The sequence below is a fragment of the Salvelinus fontinalis genome, chromosome 7 (assembly GCF_029448725.1).
Source record: "Salvelinus fontinalis isolate EN_2023a chromosome 7, ASM2944872v1, whole genome shotgun sequence".
NCBI classification, from domain to species: Eukaryota; Metazoa; Chordata; class Actinopteri; order Salmoniformes; family Salmonidae; genus Salvelinus; species Salvelinus fontinalis.
In genome coordinates, this window is record NC_074671.1 from 35,109,813 (window position 1) to 35,124,141 (window position 14,329).

Here is a 14,329-nt window from a genome sequence, read left to right on the forward strand (position 1 = left end):
GCAGCATGAACTTCAGGTAAGTAGCAACTAATAGTGAGGTTGACTCCCAAGTAATCATTATACTAACATTAACACCTTCATTTAGCTGTAAAAAATACAGAAACTACTTGTAGATTTACCATGATACAGTGTTCTGAGAATGTCCTAAAAACGTCCTTGGGACGTCCTAGACAAAACCTGGAGGGGACCATGACTTTACATTTTAATTAATGTCTGTCATACCTTTTAAAGTAAAGTATTCTAAATTACATTTGACATCTCAGCGTACAGATGTGCTCAAATGTTGTCACATGTATAGTGTTATGGTGCAGTATCACATTCCTCATGTTGTCACATTTATTTCACATGGGATCGTGTTTTCACATGTCACGTGTAGTTTCATGTTCTCACATGTTGACATTTTGCATCCCCATGTTGTCACATTTATTTCACATTCATTTAATGTGAGACCATGTACTCATGTGCTTACATGTCACATGTGATCACCGAAATTCATATGTTTTTTTGTAAGGATCACTGATATAATGGACAGGTCGTAGAAATTCAGTGAATAAAGAAATTCAGTGTAAACTGACAAATGTGAAGACCATTAATAAAAAGCCAACTTTCCCCTACTTGACTACGCAACGGATCACCTACATTGTGTCACACAAGGTGGCTCTCTCTACACATCGGAAGTGCTAAACTCAAATGGAATTGTTTCACAATACCAAGCAATTAAACAGAACGGTCTTCATAATAGAGGAGAATTAATATTAGAGGGCGTATCCATCTGTGCGGAGGCTGATATATCAAGGGTGAGAGAGCGCGGTAGGAGGGTCTTCGTTGGGTTGGTAGGAGCAGGCACACTGTAAACAACCACTCCGTGAAGTAGCCCACTCAAACTACATCAAGGCGAAGCCAGCATTTTTTTAATCGCTGTCAATCCAGTGTAGTCTATACTCGTGCGACGGGGACAGCCCAGGTACAGACACAACATATCAAAGAGACACTGAAGCCGAATGTGGATTGCTGCTGTACTTTCAGTATAGATGACACACAGCGGATATATAAGGTGAGAATGAGATGATATTGTTGACGTGCATATTGTATGGTAGGCTTTATTGTTTGAGTAGTCTGAACAATATAAACTTATTTATCGGTTAAGGCTACAAACGTTCAATTTCATACACTGTCTGCAGCTTGCTGCCCTCGTAAGCTTGGTGATTTATCCTTTCTCTGATAATAATGTTACAGGAAACCATGTGTTAACCATGTGTTATGACACCGATTGCTGCAATAACACATTGATTGCCCTATGGACAGAAACCTTTTATGTTTTAAAATAATTTACCATAAACATCAAGCTTCACTTTGGTTGACAAATAAGTGTATCATGCAATGCATTGATGAGGAGGTCAACATTCAAATGTATAACGTTTTTTTAGAAAGCTAATTGGAATGTGAAAATTTCTACCCTGTTAATAGTGTTATGTAAAAACTGTGTGAGTCTTTTTGTAGTTGCTTCTATTTTACTTCAGAGCTCACTCTGCTCCCTCATATGGAGAGAGAAAAGAGAAAGATAGACAGACCATGACATAATAGGAAGGTTTTGCATTGTCTCCAGTCCATCGCACGATTTGCCTATTGCTTGTAGGCCTAGGCTATAGAGTAGGGCCTTGTCTGATTTAATCAGGCTGTAATACACAATTAATTGGTATATATCTACAGCCTGAAACGAACGCCTGCAAATTAGTGTAAATGTTCCTTACAAGCCAGAATGTTGAATACAATTAAATGTAAACTTCTTCTACTGGTTGCCTGTGCGGTTTGTCCTTCAGCTGCTCAAAATTTGAGACAAAATATCCACGGGAAAATATATTGTTTACCCAACATTTTAGAGAGCCTGTAGGTATGTAGTTCGTTTTGGCAACTAGGTCAAATTTGTTATATATTAGATATTTTGTTTTCTCTCGTCAATAGCTATTGAACCAAGCATGCCATGACAGTGAAATCCGAATATTGCTGTAGATTACCAATTTATTCAAGTTTTAATGTCATGTGCACATGTACGGTGAAATGCCTTCCTTGCAAGTTCTAAACCCAACAATGCAGTATTTCATATCAATGTAGTACTAAATATAACATAAGGTAGAACAAAAACACACAAGATATCAAAATAATAAATAAGAACATGGGAAGGTAAGAAGCTATATGCATTACAGGGTCAGTTCCAATACCATATTTACAATGTGCAGGGATACTGGAGTGAAAGAGGTAGATATGTATAGGGGTAAGATCACTATGCATCAGGATTTCTGATCAATAGAGTAACAGCAGCGTGTATGTGTGCAGAGTCAGTATGATTGTGTGTGTGTTTATGTTGGAGTGTCAGTGTGCTTGAGTGTATAGAGACAGTGTAAAAAACAAATACAAAGAGCAAGTCAGTGCATGTAGCCATTTGGTTGCTATTTAGCAGACTTATGGCTTGGAGATAGAAGCTGTTACGGAGCCTGTTTGTCTGTTACGGAGCCAGACTTGATGCATCGGTACTGCTTGCTGAGTGTAAGCAGAAAAAACAGGCTATGGCTTGGGTGGCTGGAGTCATTAACAATTTTCCAGGCCATCCTTTCACACCACCTGATATACAGGTACTGGATGGCAGGGAGCTCAGTCCCAGTGATATACTGGGCTGTCTGCACCACCCTCTGTAGTACCATGCGATCGAGGGCAGTGCTGTTGCCATACCAGGCAATGACGCATCCAGTTAAGATGCTCTCAATGGTGCAGCTGTATAACTTTTTGAGGATTTGAAGGCCCGTGCCAAATCTATCCAGCTCCTGAGGGGGAAGAGGTGCCGTTGCAACTTCACGACTGTGCATTTGTGTGCGGACCAATTTAAGTCCTTAGTGATTTGGACACAGAGGAATTTAAAGCCTTAATTGTGTATTACAGCCTGATTTAATCAGGCTAGATAAAGAGATTATTCTGTAGACAGCAATTCAGGCATTGATGGTGGATGTATGATATTGACCCTTTCAACATGTAAATGTTTCATAATTATATCTAGTTTTTTTTGGGGGGGGTGGGGGGGGGGGCAAATAGCCCAATAATGTCTCTTCAGGAATGTTGGCGAGTTTACCAAAACTCATTAAGGTCCAAGTAGCTTATGTTATTTTCAAAGATGCTCTGGCTCTGGCTCTGGCAACCAAAACAGCCAAATACTCCACCTAAACGGGAATCGATTCTCAATTGTGAAAGAATTGAAACATAAACCCCTTTACTTTCATATCAGATATCAAAATAGCTACCTGGACTATCTGCATTGACCGCCTTTTTGCACTAACTCATCACATACGCTGCTGTTACTGTTTATCCATCCTGTTGCCTAGTAACTTTTCCCCTACCGTTGTATTCGGAAGTTTACATGCACCTTAGCCAAATACATTTAAACTCAGTTTTTCACAATTCCTGATATTTAATCCTAGTAAAAATTCCCTGTTTTAGGCCAGTTAGGATTACCACTTTATTTTAAGAATGTGAAATGTCAGGATAATAGTAGAGAAAATGATTTATTTCAGATTTTATTTCTTTCATCACATTCCCAGCGGGTCAGAAGTTTACATACACTCAATTAGTATTTGGTAGCATTGCCTTTGAATTGTTTAACTTGGGTCAAACATTTTGGCCCATTCCTCCTGACAGAGCTGGTGTAACTGAGTCAGATTTGTTGGCCTCCTTTGCTCGCACACACTTTTTCAGTTCTGCCCACAAAATGTCTATAGGATTGAGGTCAGGGCTTTGTGATGGACACTCCAATACCTTGACTTTGTTGTCCTTAAGCCATTTTGCCACAACTTTGGAACTATGCTTGGGGTCATTGTCCATTTGGAAGACCCATTTGCGACCAAGCTTTAACTTCCTGACTGATGTCTTGAGATGTTGCTTCAATATATCCACAAAATTTCCCGACCTCATGATGCCATCTATTTTGTGAAGTGCATCAGTCCCTCCTGCAGCAAAGCACCCTCACAACATGATGCTGCCACCCCCGTGCTTCACGGTTGGGATGGTGTTCTTTGGCTTGCAAGCCTCCCCCTTTTTCCTCCAAACATAATGATGGTCATTATGGCCAAACAGTTCTATTTTGTTTCATCAGACCAGAGGACATTTCTCCAAACAGTATGATCTTTGTCCCCATGTGCAGTTGCAAACTGTTGTCTGACTTTTTTATTGCGGTTTTGGAGCAGTGGCTTCTTCCTTGCTGAGGAGCATTTCAGGTTATGTCGATATAGGACTCGTTTGACTGTGGATATAGATACTTTTGTACCTGTTTCCTGCACAAAGCACAAAGTAGATGTCTTAACCGATTATTTTTACTTTTTGTTTATTTATTCCTTTTTAAATATTTATATTATTTCAATTTTTTTTCTCTGCATTTCACTGTTAGTCTACACCTGTTGTTTATTAAGCATGTGACAAATAACATTTGATTTGATAATTTCACAAATGCAAAATATAGACTTACTGTACACTTTTAACCTGCTTTATCACAGTTGCAGGCAACAGTATTTTTCAGTTACCACACATTTCTGGCGACCTTCTTCCGTTACACACAGGTGTTCGGAGCATGCTAGATAACTAATTAGCACAGGTGGTCGCCTCTGTGTTGCGTAAACAGGCGCTGTAACATGGAGATATGGCCGTGTGGGAACACTAACCCTAAATAAAAAACCATATAAAGGTGCGTAATCATTTTTTTGAATATGATTTCTTGCTGATATGAAAGATAAGGACCTTATGCTTCCAATACTGTATGGCAAGCAAAGCGTGTTCACTTGCAGAATGAGCATCGGGGCTCTTAACAAAAGTCCCCTCGGGCCCTTGAGGTAGTTGGCGTATATGAATGGGGTCGGGGGCAAAAAGCTTTGATAAGATAATACTGAATATTTGAAAGCCTGTTTTAACAGTAAAGGATACTAATACAATCTGTAAATAAGAACCATTGATGGCATTGACTTGTAAGCATACTCAGAAATGACAAGGACAGCGAAACAAGATCTTGTTTTCAAAACCAGATGTTTTAGAGAACCACGCATAGCAGAGAGGCAACATTTGGGGGGAGATTTTCAGTTTCAACACATCCTTTAGCTCCATCCCTCAGCAGTTTACCAAAACAAGAGTTGGTGGTGTCCACTTTGCCCTTTGTTCCCAAACCCCTACTTTCTTTAGATAAATATATGGATACTATCCATTGGATAGTTAGGTTTCTTAACTGTGTTGACAAGTATTTTCCAATACAAATTAAAAGGCTGGAAGGTAAGAATGCTGGTGGTCTGTATCTTTTTAGGTTCACAAAGGTGGGCATGGCACTTTGCATGATGTTTTTGCATACACAGTAGCTGAGGTGTGATGTCAGTGGGAGTATTTAAAAAAAGATATAATCATTGAGCAGTGATTGACACCCAGTCTTATTTAGTCAATGGGTTGGTGGGAGGACATATGACAAAGAATACCAATTAGATTTAGGTTTCAGAATGAATATGCCTCTGTTGATTTTACAGTTGGATAATCTTATGAATAAATAAAGAAATATTCAATGCCAGGGTTATTATCATCTCTTTCATCCATCCTTCTATATTCACACCCTTCAGGTGTTTGTCTAACATCTCCTGGGATCCTTCCTCCCTTTCTCTCCTCCTCCTGTTCTTAATACAGACTTTCCACCCAACTCTCTCTTTCTTACCACCCCTCTCCCTCTCTTCCTGTATCTCTCGGTCTCTCCCCCTCTCTCTGTCTCTCCCCGCTCTGTGTCTCTAGCTCTCCCCCCTCCCTCTCTCTATCTCTACCTTGCTCTTTCTGTCCCATTTTCCAAAACTGCTCCACCACCTCCACTGTCCCCTTCATTAATTTCTCCTTTCCCAAGATGGCTTTCTCAGTACCTCTCCTCCTCCTTTTCTCCTCTCTTCCCTTCATTTGCATCCTGGCACTACGCTCCACGCGTCTGGCTGGAGTCAGATGGCTAATTGTGTCCCATCTGTTGGGAGAGGTCTGTGCTAAATCCAGGCTAAGGCCCTATTCTGAGATGAAGGACAGTCTCTGAGGAGCGGAGTGGCGAAACAGATTTCTACTTTTCAATTCATATTACCTCCTTGCCTTACCTTTCGTTGTGGCTGGCAACATCACATTCTTGGTCCACAGCTCAAATTGATTGTAAATATCACAGTAGCCACTAACCAGTAAGAAAAAACTATTTAACAATCCTATCAACTTTTCCTCTAAAACATGTTACAATGGTTAATAATGCAACAATTCACAAGCATGTGCAGACAATTTAAAGGGTATATTTTCTCATCCGTAGACATTCAATTAGCTAACATTACACAGCTAAATCCTGCTAGCTAGCTAACTAACTCTATGCTTAATGATCAAGTAAAGTTTAAACCCCCCCCCCCCCATATGAATGACACTGTTTGCATACAGTGTCATTCAAATTATAATATAGGCTACACAACTAGGTAACTTTAGTTATCTAAAGAAAATAATTTCTGCATCCTCACATAAATGTTGTGGCTGTAGCTTAATGCTAATGTTCAGCTGAACCATAGCTGGAAAGGGGACCTCTTAGGCGTACACTGGCTACAGTATTAAAGTTACCTTAGAACAAACCAGGCTTAATTTGATCAATATCATGGAAATCATTACAGGGCTGGACATTAACTTTGTTCTTTGGACAAGTAAGACTGATTATTTATTTTTTTGGTCTGAAAGTGCAAGTCAATTGTCCCCCTAAAATGAATGGTCTGTACACCGTGGGCCAAAAAGGTGACTGAAAATTGTCTTTTGGATGCAAGGAACCACTTCACAAAATACATGTAATTATTATCACTGGTATTGACAATGGAAGGCTGCTGGTCTCTGATCCCTGTAGTATATCTCCTGCCATTGTGGCTTTGAGCAATGCACTTAGGGAAAACCAGCCATGTCGCGGACACCACCATCTTTCTTCCGGACAAGCTAAACACCTTCTTCGCCCACTTTGAGGATAACACAGTGCCCCCGACGCGGCCAGCTACCAAGGACTGTGAGCTCTCCTTCTCCGTGGCCGACTCGAGTAAGACATTTAATCGTGTTAACACTCTCACTGTTGCTGGCCCAGACGGCATCCCTAGCCGCATCCTCAGAGCATGCACAGACCAGCTGGCAGGAGTGTTTATGGACATATTCAATCTCTCTCTATCCCAGTCTGCTGTCCCCACATGCTTCAAGATGGCCACCATTGTTCCTGTACCCAAGAATGCAAAGGTAACTGAACTAAATGACTATCACCCATAGCACTCACTTCTGTCATCATGAAGTACTTTGAATGGCTAGTCAAGGCTCATATCACCTCTACCTTACCTGACACCCTAGACCCACTTCAATTTGCTTACCGCCTCAATAGATCCACAGACGATGCAATCGCAATAGCACTGCCATATCCCATCTTTACAAGAGGAATACCTATGTAAGAATGCTGTTCATTGACTATAGCTCTGTATTCAACACCATAGTAGCTCATCATTAAGCTTCAGGCCCTGGGTCTGAACCCCGCCCTGTGCAACTGGGTCCTGGACGTCCTGACGGGCTGCCCCCAGGTGGTGAAGGTAGGAAACAACACCTCCACTTCGCTGATCCTCAATAGTGGTGCCCCACAAGGGTGTGTGCTCAGCCCCCTCCTGTACTCTCTGTTCACCCATGACAGCGTGGCCATGCACGCCTCTAACTCAATCATCAAGTTTGCAGACGACACAACAGTAGCAGGCCTGATTACCAACAATGAAAAGACAGCCTATAGGGAGGAGGTGAGGGCCCTGGGTGTGTGGTGCCAGGAAAATGACCTCTCACTCAACGGCAACAAAACAAAGGAGCTGATTGTGGACTTAAGGAAACAGTAGAGGGAGCACCCCCTCATCCACATCGACTGGACCGCAGTGGAGATGGTTGAAAGCTTCAAGTACTTCGGCGTACACATCACTGACAAACTGAAATGCTCCACCCACACACAGTGTGATGAAGATGGCGCAACATCACCTCTTCAACCTCAGGAGGCTGAAGCAATTTGGCTTGTCACCTAAAACCCTCAAACTTCTACAGATGCACAATTGAGAGCATCCTTTCAGGCTGTATCACCTCCCGGTACAGCAACTACACGCCCGCAAACGCAGGGCTCTCCAGAGGGTGGTGCGGTCTGCCCAACGCATCATCGGGTGCAAACTACCTGCCCTCCAGGACACCTACAGTGCCCGATGTCACAGGTAGGCCAAAAGGATCAGGGACAACAACCACCCGAGCCACTGCCTGTTCACCCTGCTATCATCCAGAAGGCGAGGTCAGTACAGGTGCATCAAAGTTGGCACCGAGAGACTGAAAAACAGTTTCTATCTCAAGGCCATCCGACTGTTAAATAGCAATTACTAGCGCATTAGAGGCTGCTGCCCTATATACATAGACTTGAAATCACTGGCCACTTTAATAATGCGACACTAGTCACTTTAATAATGTTTACATATTTTGCATTACCCATCTCATATGTATATACTGGATTCTATTGTACTACATCTTAGTCTATGCCGCGCTGTCATTGCGCCTCCAAATATTTAAGTATTCTTAATTTCATTCCTTTACTTACATTTGTGTGTATTGTTGTGAAATTGTTAGATATTACTTGTTAGATAATGCTGCACTGTTGGAGCTGGAAACACAAGTATTTCACAACACCCGCAATAACATATACTAAACACATTTATGGGATTTTGATAATCCCCCACAAAGTAAAATACTGCACTGAAGGATACTGTAGAAAACACATGTGGTCTGCCAACCATCCATCTGGAGAGCTATTGTGTGTGCTGGCTCTTGACTCAACCTTGCTCCAACACACCAGAGTCATCGTATCAAGGTCCTGTTGAGCAGCTGATTTGTGGGGCGTTCGAGCAGGGCTGGGGAAGAAGCCTGCACACCCAGTATCTCTCCTGGACTCTCCTGGATAATGGTTGGCCACCCTGCAACATTACAATTCCCACCAAAATACTTTTTAAGTCTTTTCTAAAAGAATTCCCTCACTCAATGAACCAGGGATCAAGTGGCTAAAGTGGGCGAGGTAGCTAACCTAAGATATTTATCTATTTTTAAGTCTTGAATATTCAGTGTTCAGGCCAGGGATATATTGACAGTATAGGCATTAGGCTACTTGTCAATTATGCTATTGTAATATTTTTTTTTTTTTTACTTTGTCAGAATTACATAGCCACTATTGAATAGAGGAGAATCCTAGCCAATTTTGAGCACTTGAGAAACTATTTTACAACTGGAGTATGCAGCATTGGTTTTATCAACTGCACACCTGTATCAACTGTTTGTCGGCCATTTGTGGTTATAGTCTACACGAAGGCTGGTGGAAAGTTATTTTAGGAGATCAGACATGACAAGGACATTGATACACGCTAATAGCTAAATAGTTAACTAACGAGTTAACCATCCAAACTACACTATGTATTGAATTGGCTATCTAGTTAGTCTGTTTTAGGCTTTATCATTATTGTACCTGCTCGCTCTCTCTCTCCTCTGGCAATGGCACACATGCAGGTAAGCTATACTACAACTGGGCAAATAACTCATGAACTAGCAATGAATATCAACAAATGTGCACAGGCAGCTAGGTTCACTTTGATCTCAAAAACGCATCTTGCGACTGCATGATTGAAAGACCGCTCGTGCCTGTCAATGCAGGCCACCAATAATTATATTCCAATGTGCTGTTAGATCTGTCAATGCAGGCCTACAATTATATTCCAATGCGCTCTGCAGAGAGTGGGAGGTAAGTGCATAACACATCGTATCCGAAGGACACTTTGGCTGTGTCTAGACTTGAAAGTTCATATATTTTTGTATGGAATTCCGAACACGTCATGAATCTACATTAACATTTCAATGTGTCAACCAGGTCCACGTTGTGTCCATTCCCGATCTATATTCAAGTGCCAGTATGCATTCTACAAACTGTGGAATAGGCAACATATGATAATAACATAACAACTGATGGCAGTAGCTAACTACTGTAGCTAAGTAGCCAGCTAACCTCTGTAGCTAGCCATCAAGTTAGCAAGCAACACTAAAGGGATTGCAAATAAGTCTCTCATAATTTATTTCTAAATATTAGCTAGCTGGCTAGCATTTATGAGGCCGGCAAACACGTTCCCCACACTCTAGGAATGTATTTCCTCCAACGTTATAATGAAAGGGTGCCTCTCGGGCCCAAAACACATGTTTTCTGGAGACTTGTGGGAGGAATGCTGGTGACGTTGCCCGCTATGTGATTATGGTAGCCTGATTGCGTTCAGACTGAGGAGGAATCTGCAAAAAATGACAAATCTGAACACAATCGGACCACAAAGCGACTTTTGTGCGTCTTGACCCGTCTTTTCAATGAGCTCTTGGTATTCTGATAGCAGAAGTCGCATGTAATGTCAAGTGTAGATGACCTTTGATACAATTCTGATCGGAGTAGCCTAATTGTCTGATATTGGGATTTTTGCATCATATTTTTTTACATGTCCATTCAAACAACTTAATCCCTTAATCTATAATCTGCTTGTCTGGCAATTATTTTTTACTTGCCCTGGGCAAGTGGACAAGCGTTAATGTGGAGCCCTGCATCATATGAAGTAAAAACAAATTGCTATAAAAACATTTGCTGTAAGAGTGCTGGTTCAACAAGATATTCCTGTTTAGTCTGCCCTGCTTAGAGGGGAGCAATTGTCGGACGAGTGTCGTGTGCTACCTCTGTAGGTAGCGGTCAAGACGTGACAAGTTAATGCAATGTAAATGTATGATGTGTACACGAAGGTATTTTTGCTAAAATTCTAAGTGTGAAGACCCTCTCATTTGTGTCATGATTTTTACCATATTGACTCAGTTCTGCTGAGGGCAATGGCACCATGTTAACCATTTTCAGTGGGCTCAGATTCACATCTTAGTTTTTTTCTAGTTCATGGACTCTTACTTGTGCTGTTAGGCTTGGGATGTGATCGAGACATTCCTGTGGCATTGACTGACTTGACAGAAATGTGCAAAATAATGCTCCCTCCCTCTCCCATACTGTAATATTTTGTACATGTATCAACGAGTTGTATTGGTAACTTCCCTCCTCAGCTTGAAATGCCTCCACCTGCACCATCATGTTCTTGTTAGCGTTGTTGAGGGCAGAAATGAGTGTTTGTGAGACAGAGGACACAAGATCAATCCCCAGTGAGTGAGGGAGATACAGTATACTGTTAATCAAGCAACAGAGCCCCATTACATAAGGATTGGGCTGAAGTGCAGACAGATCAAGACTTCATTCTTTCTCTCTTTCTCAAATTCAAGCTGCTTTATTGGCATGAAAAACATTGCGTCAATATTGCCAAAGGAACACTATACATTGTAAAAAAATTATGAGGAATTATAATAAAATATAAAAATTATACAAGTAACAGTCAATAGTAGAAATATATAAAAGGCTAAACATGAAAAATGAAACTACAACTAACTTAACTGTTATCCTCAACATTACATCAGTACTACAACTACCGTCATCATCATCACTACTACTACTACTACAACCATCATCATTCAACTGCTATTTTTACCATCACCCCTACTACCCATACCACTACTATTTGGAATAATAATCACAACAATCATAATAATAATACTAATAGTAATAACAATAATACAAATAATTAATATTACTACTTACTATGCAGATATTATTATTCAGTGTCCCTCAGCCTATGGCAGGCAAATACATATTTGGCTGGAAGAGGAGCCGTTGCTCCTTCGCCCATGAGTATTTTTAGCTTTTTTTCTGGGTTTAATAAATACAAATCTGGAATAAATATAGTAGTTTCTGTGAATAATTAATGTCTTGGTGACAAATATTTCTCACGGTAAAGGAGAAAGTGCATCTCTGCTTCTACCTCCCCTCTCGTGTAGACCACATACACCCTCTTTGGGTAGCCATGTTCTTTTTCAGTCTGCCAGTTTCTATTGCCACAGCTATTTCAAAGTCTCTCCAGAGATGTTCGATCGGTTTCAAGGCTGGGCTCCTGCTGGGCCACTCAAAGACATTCAGAAACTTGTCCCGAAGCCACTAGTTTGTTGTCTTGGCTGTGTGCTTAGGGTCCTTGTCCTGTTGGAAGGTGAACTTTTGCCCCAGTCTTTGGTCCTGAGCACTCTGGAGCAGGTTTTCATCAAGGATCTCTCTGTACTTTTCTCCCTTCATCTTTCCCTCGATCCTCACAAGTCTCCCGGTCCCTGCCGCTGAAAAACATCCCCACAACATGATGCTGCCACCACCTTGCTTCACCGTAGGTCTGAGAGTTTTTAGTTGCCTTTTTGCAAACTCCAAGCGGGCTGTCAGGTGCCTTTTACTGAGGAGTGGCTTCCGGCTGGCCACTCTACCAGGCCTGATTTGTGGAGTGTTGCAGATGGTTGTCCTTCTAGAAGATATTCCTATCTCCACAGAGGAACTCTGGAGCGCTGTCAGAGTGGCCATCAGGTTCTTGGTCACCTCCCGGATCAAGGCCCTTCTCCCCCGATTGCTCAGTTTGGCGTGGTCGGCCAGCTCCATTTAAGATTGATGGAGGCCACAGTGTTCTTGGAGACATTTTTTTGGTACCTTTCCACAGATCTGTGCCTGTCTCAGAGCTCTACAGACAATTCATTTCGACCTTTTTGCTCTGACATTCACTGTCAACTGTGGGACATTCAATAGACAGGTGTGTGTGCCTTTTTCCAAATCATGGCCAATCAATTGAATCATGTTCAATCAATCAATCAATTGAATTTACCACAGGATGACTCCAAGTTGTAGAAACATCTCAAGGATGATCAATGGAAACAGGAATCACCTGAGCTCAATTTTGAATCTCATAGCAAAGGGTCTGAATACTTATGTGAATAAGGTATTTGTTTTTTAAATTTCTGGAAACGTGTTTTCCCTTTGTCATTATGGGGTATTGTGTGTAGATTGAAGAGGAAATTATTTTATTTTATCCATTTTAGAATAAGGCTGCAATGTAACAAAATGTGGAACACACTGTAAATATGGGTTGTATTTACAATGGTATTTGTTCTTCACTGGTTGTCTTGTGGCAACAGGTCACAAATATGGCTGCTGTGATGGCACACTGGTATTTCACCCAATAGATATGGAGTTTATCAAAATTAGATTTGTTTTCAAATTCTTTCTGGGTCTATGTAATCTGAGGGAACTATGTGTGTAATATGGTCATACATTTGGCAGGAGGTTAGAAAGTGCAGCTCAGTTTCCACCTCATTTTGTGGGAGAGTGTGCACATAGCCTGTCTAATCTTAATGGGGTTAAAGTGCAGGCCAGTTACACCACTCCAGCCGACGCTTAGCATTGCGCATGGTGTTCTTAGTCTTAGTCTCTGCTTGGCCATGGAAACCCGTTTTATGAAGCTCCCGATGAACAGTTCTTGTGCTGAAAAAAATCTTAAAAGTTTCAGTAAAGTTTGTAGAAACATGTCAAACAATGTTTATAATCAACCCTCAGGTTGTTTTTTGTCATAATAATATTTCAACCGGTCAATAGCTTCGTCAATATAAAAGAATAACAAGAAAGGCGCACTCTCGGTCGTGCGCAGGAAACAGCTCTGGGGACTTTCCCAGACCACTCATTAAGAGTGGTCTTACGCCCTCATTTTTCAAAATACAAGCCTGAAACAATTTCTAAAGACTGACATCTAGTGGAAGCCATAGGAAGTGCAATTTGAGTCCTAAGTCATTGAAATCTGTATAGGCAGTCAATGGAATACTACAAACATAAATCCATCCAGAAAGTGGGATTTTTTTCTCAGGTTGTTGCCTACAATATCAGTTCTGTTATAATCACAGACATAATTCAAACAGCTTTAGAAACTTCAGAGTGTTTTCTATCCAAATCTACCAATTATATGCATATCCTAGCTTCTGGGCCTGAGGAACAGGCAGTTTACTTTGGGCACGCTTTTCATCCGGAGGTGAAAATGGTGCCCCCTACCCTAGTGAGGTTAACCGGGGAAGCTATAGTAGCTTAGAATTTTGACAAACGGACTTGTTAGAATCAAATCAAATGTTACTGGTAACATATACATGTTTAGCAGATGTTAATGCGAGTGTAGTGAAATGGTTGTGCTTCTATTTCCGACAGTGCAGTAATATCTAACAATTCCCCAACCACTACCTAATACACACAAATCTAAAGGGATGGAATAAGAAGATGTACTTATAAATATATGGCTGAGCGATGGCCGACCGGCATAAG

The 14,329-nt window shown here is 41.2% G+C and overlaps 1 protein-coding gene across 1 annotated transcript in view; it reads left to right on the top strand.

Moving 5' to 3' along the window:
- The first annotated feature begins 708 nt into the window (after nucleotides 1–708).
- The window catches only part of LOC129859452 (E3 ubiquitin-protein ligase RNF152-like), a 107,350-nt gene continuing 93,729 nt past the window's right edge, over nucleotides 709–14,329 (top strand). The window contains exon 1 of the mRNA XM_055929266.1: nucleotides 709–1,054. The gene's annotated coding sequence lies outside the window, so the exon portion shown is untranslated. The remainder of the gene's footprint in view (nucleotides 1,055–14,329) is intronic.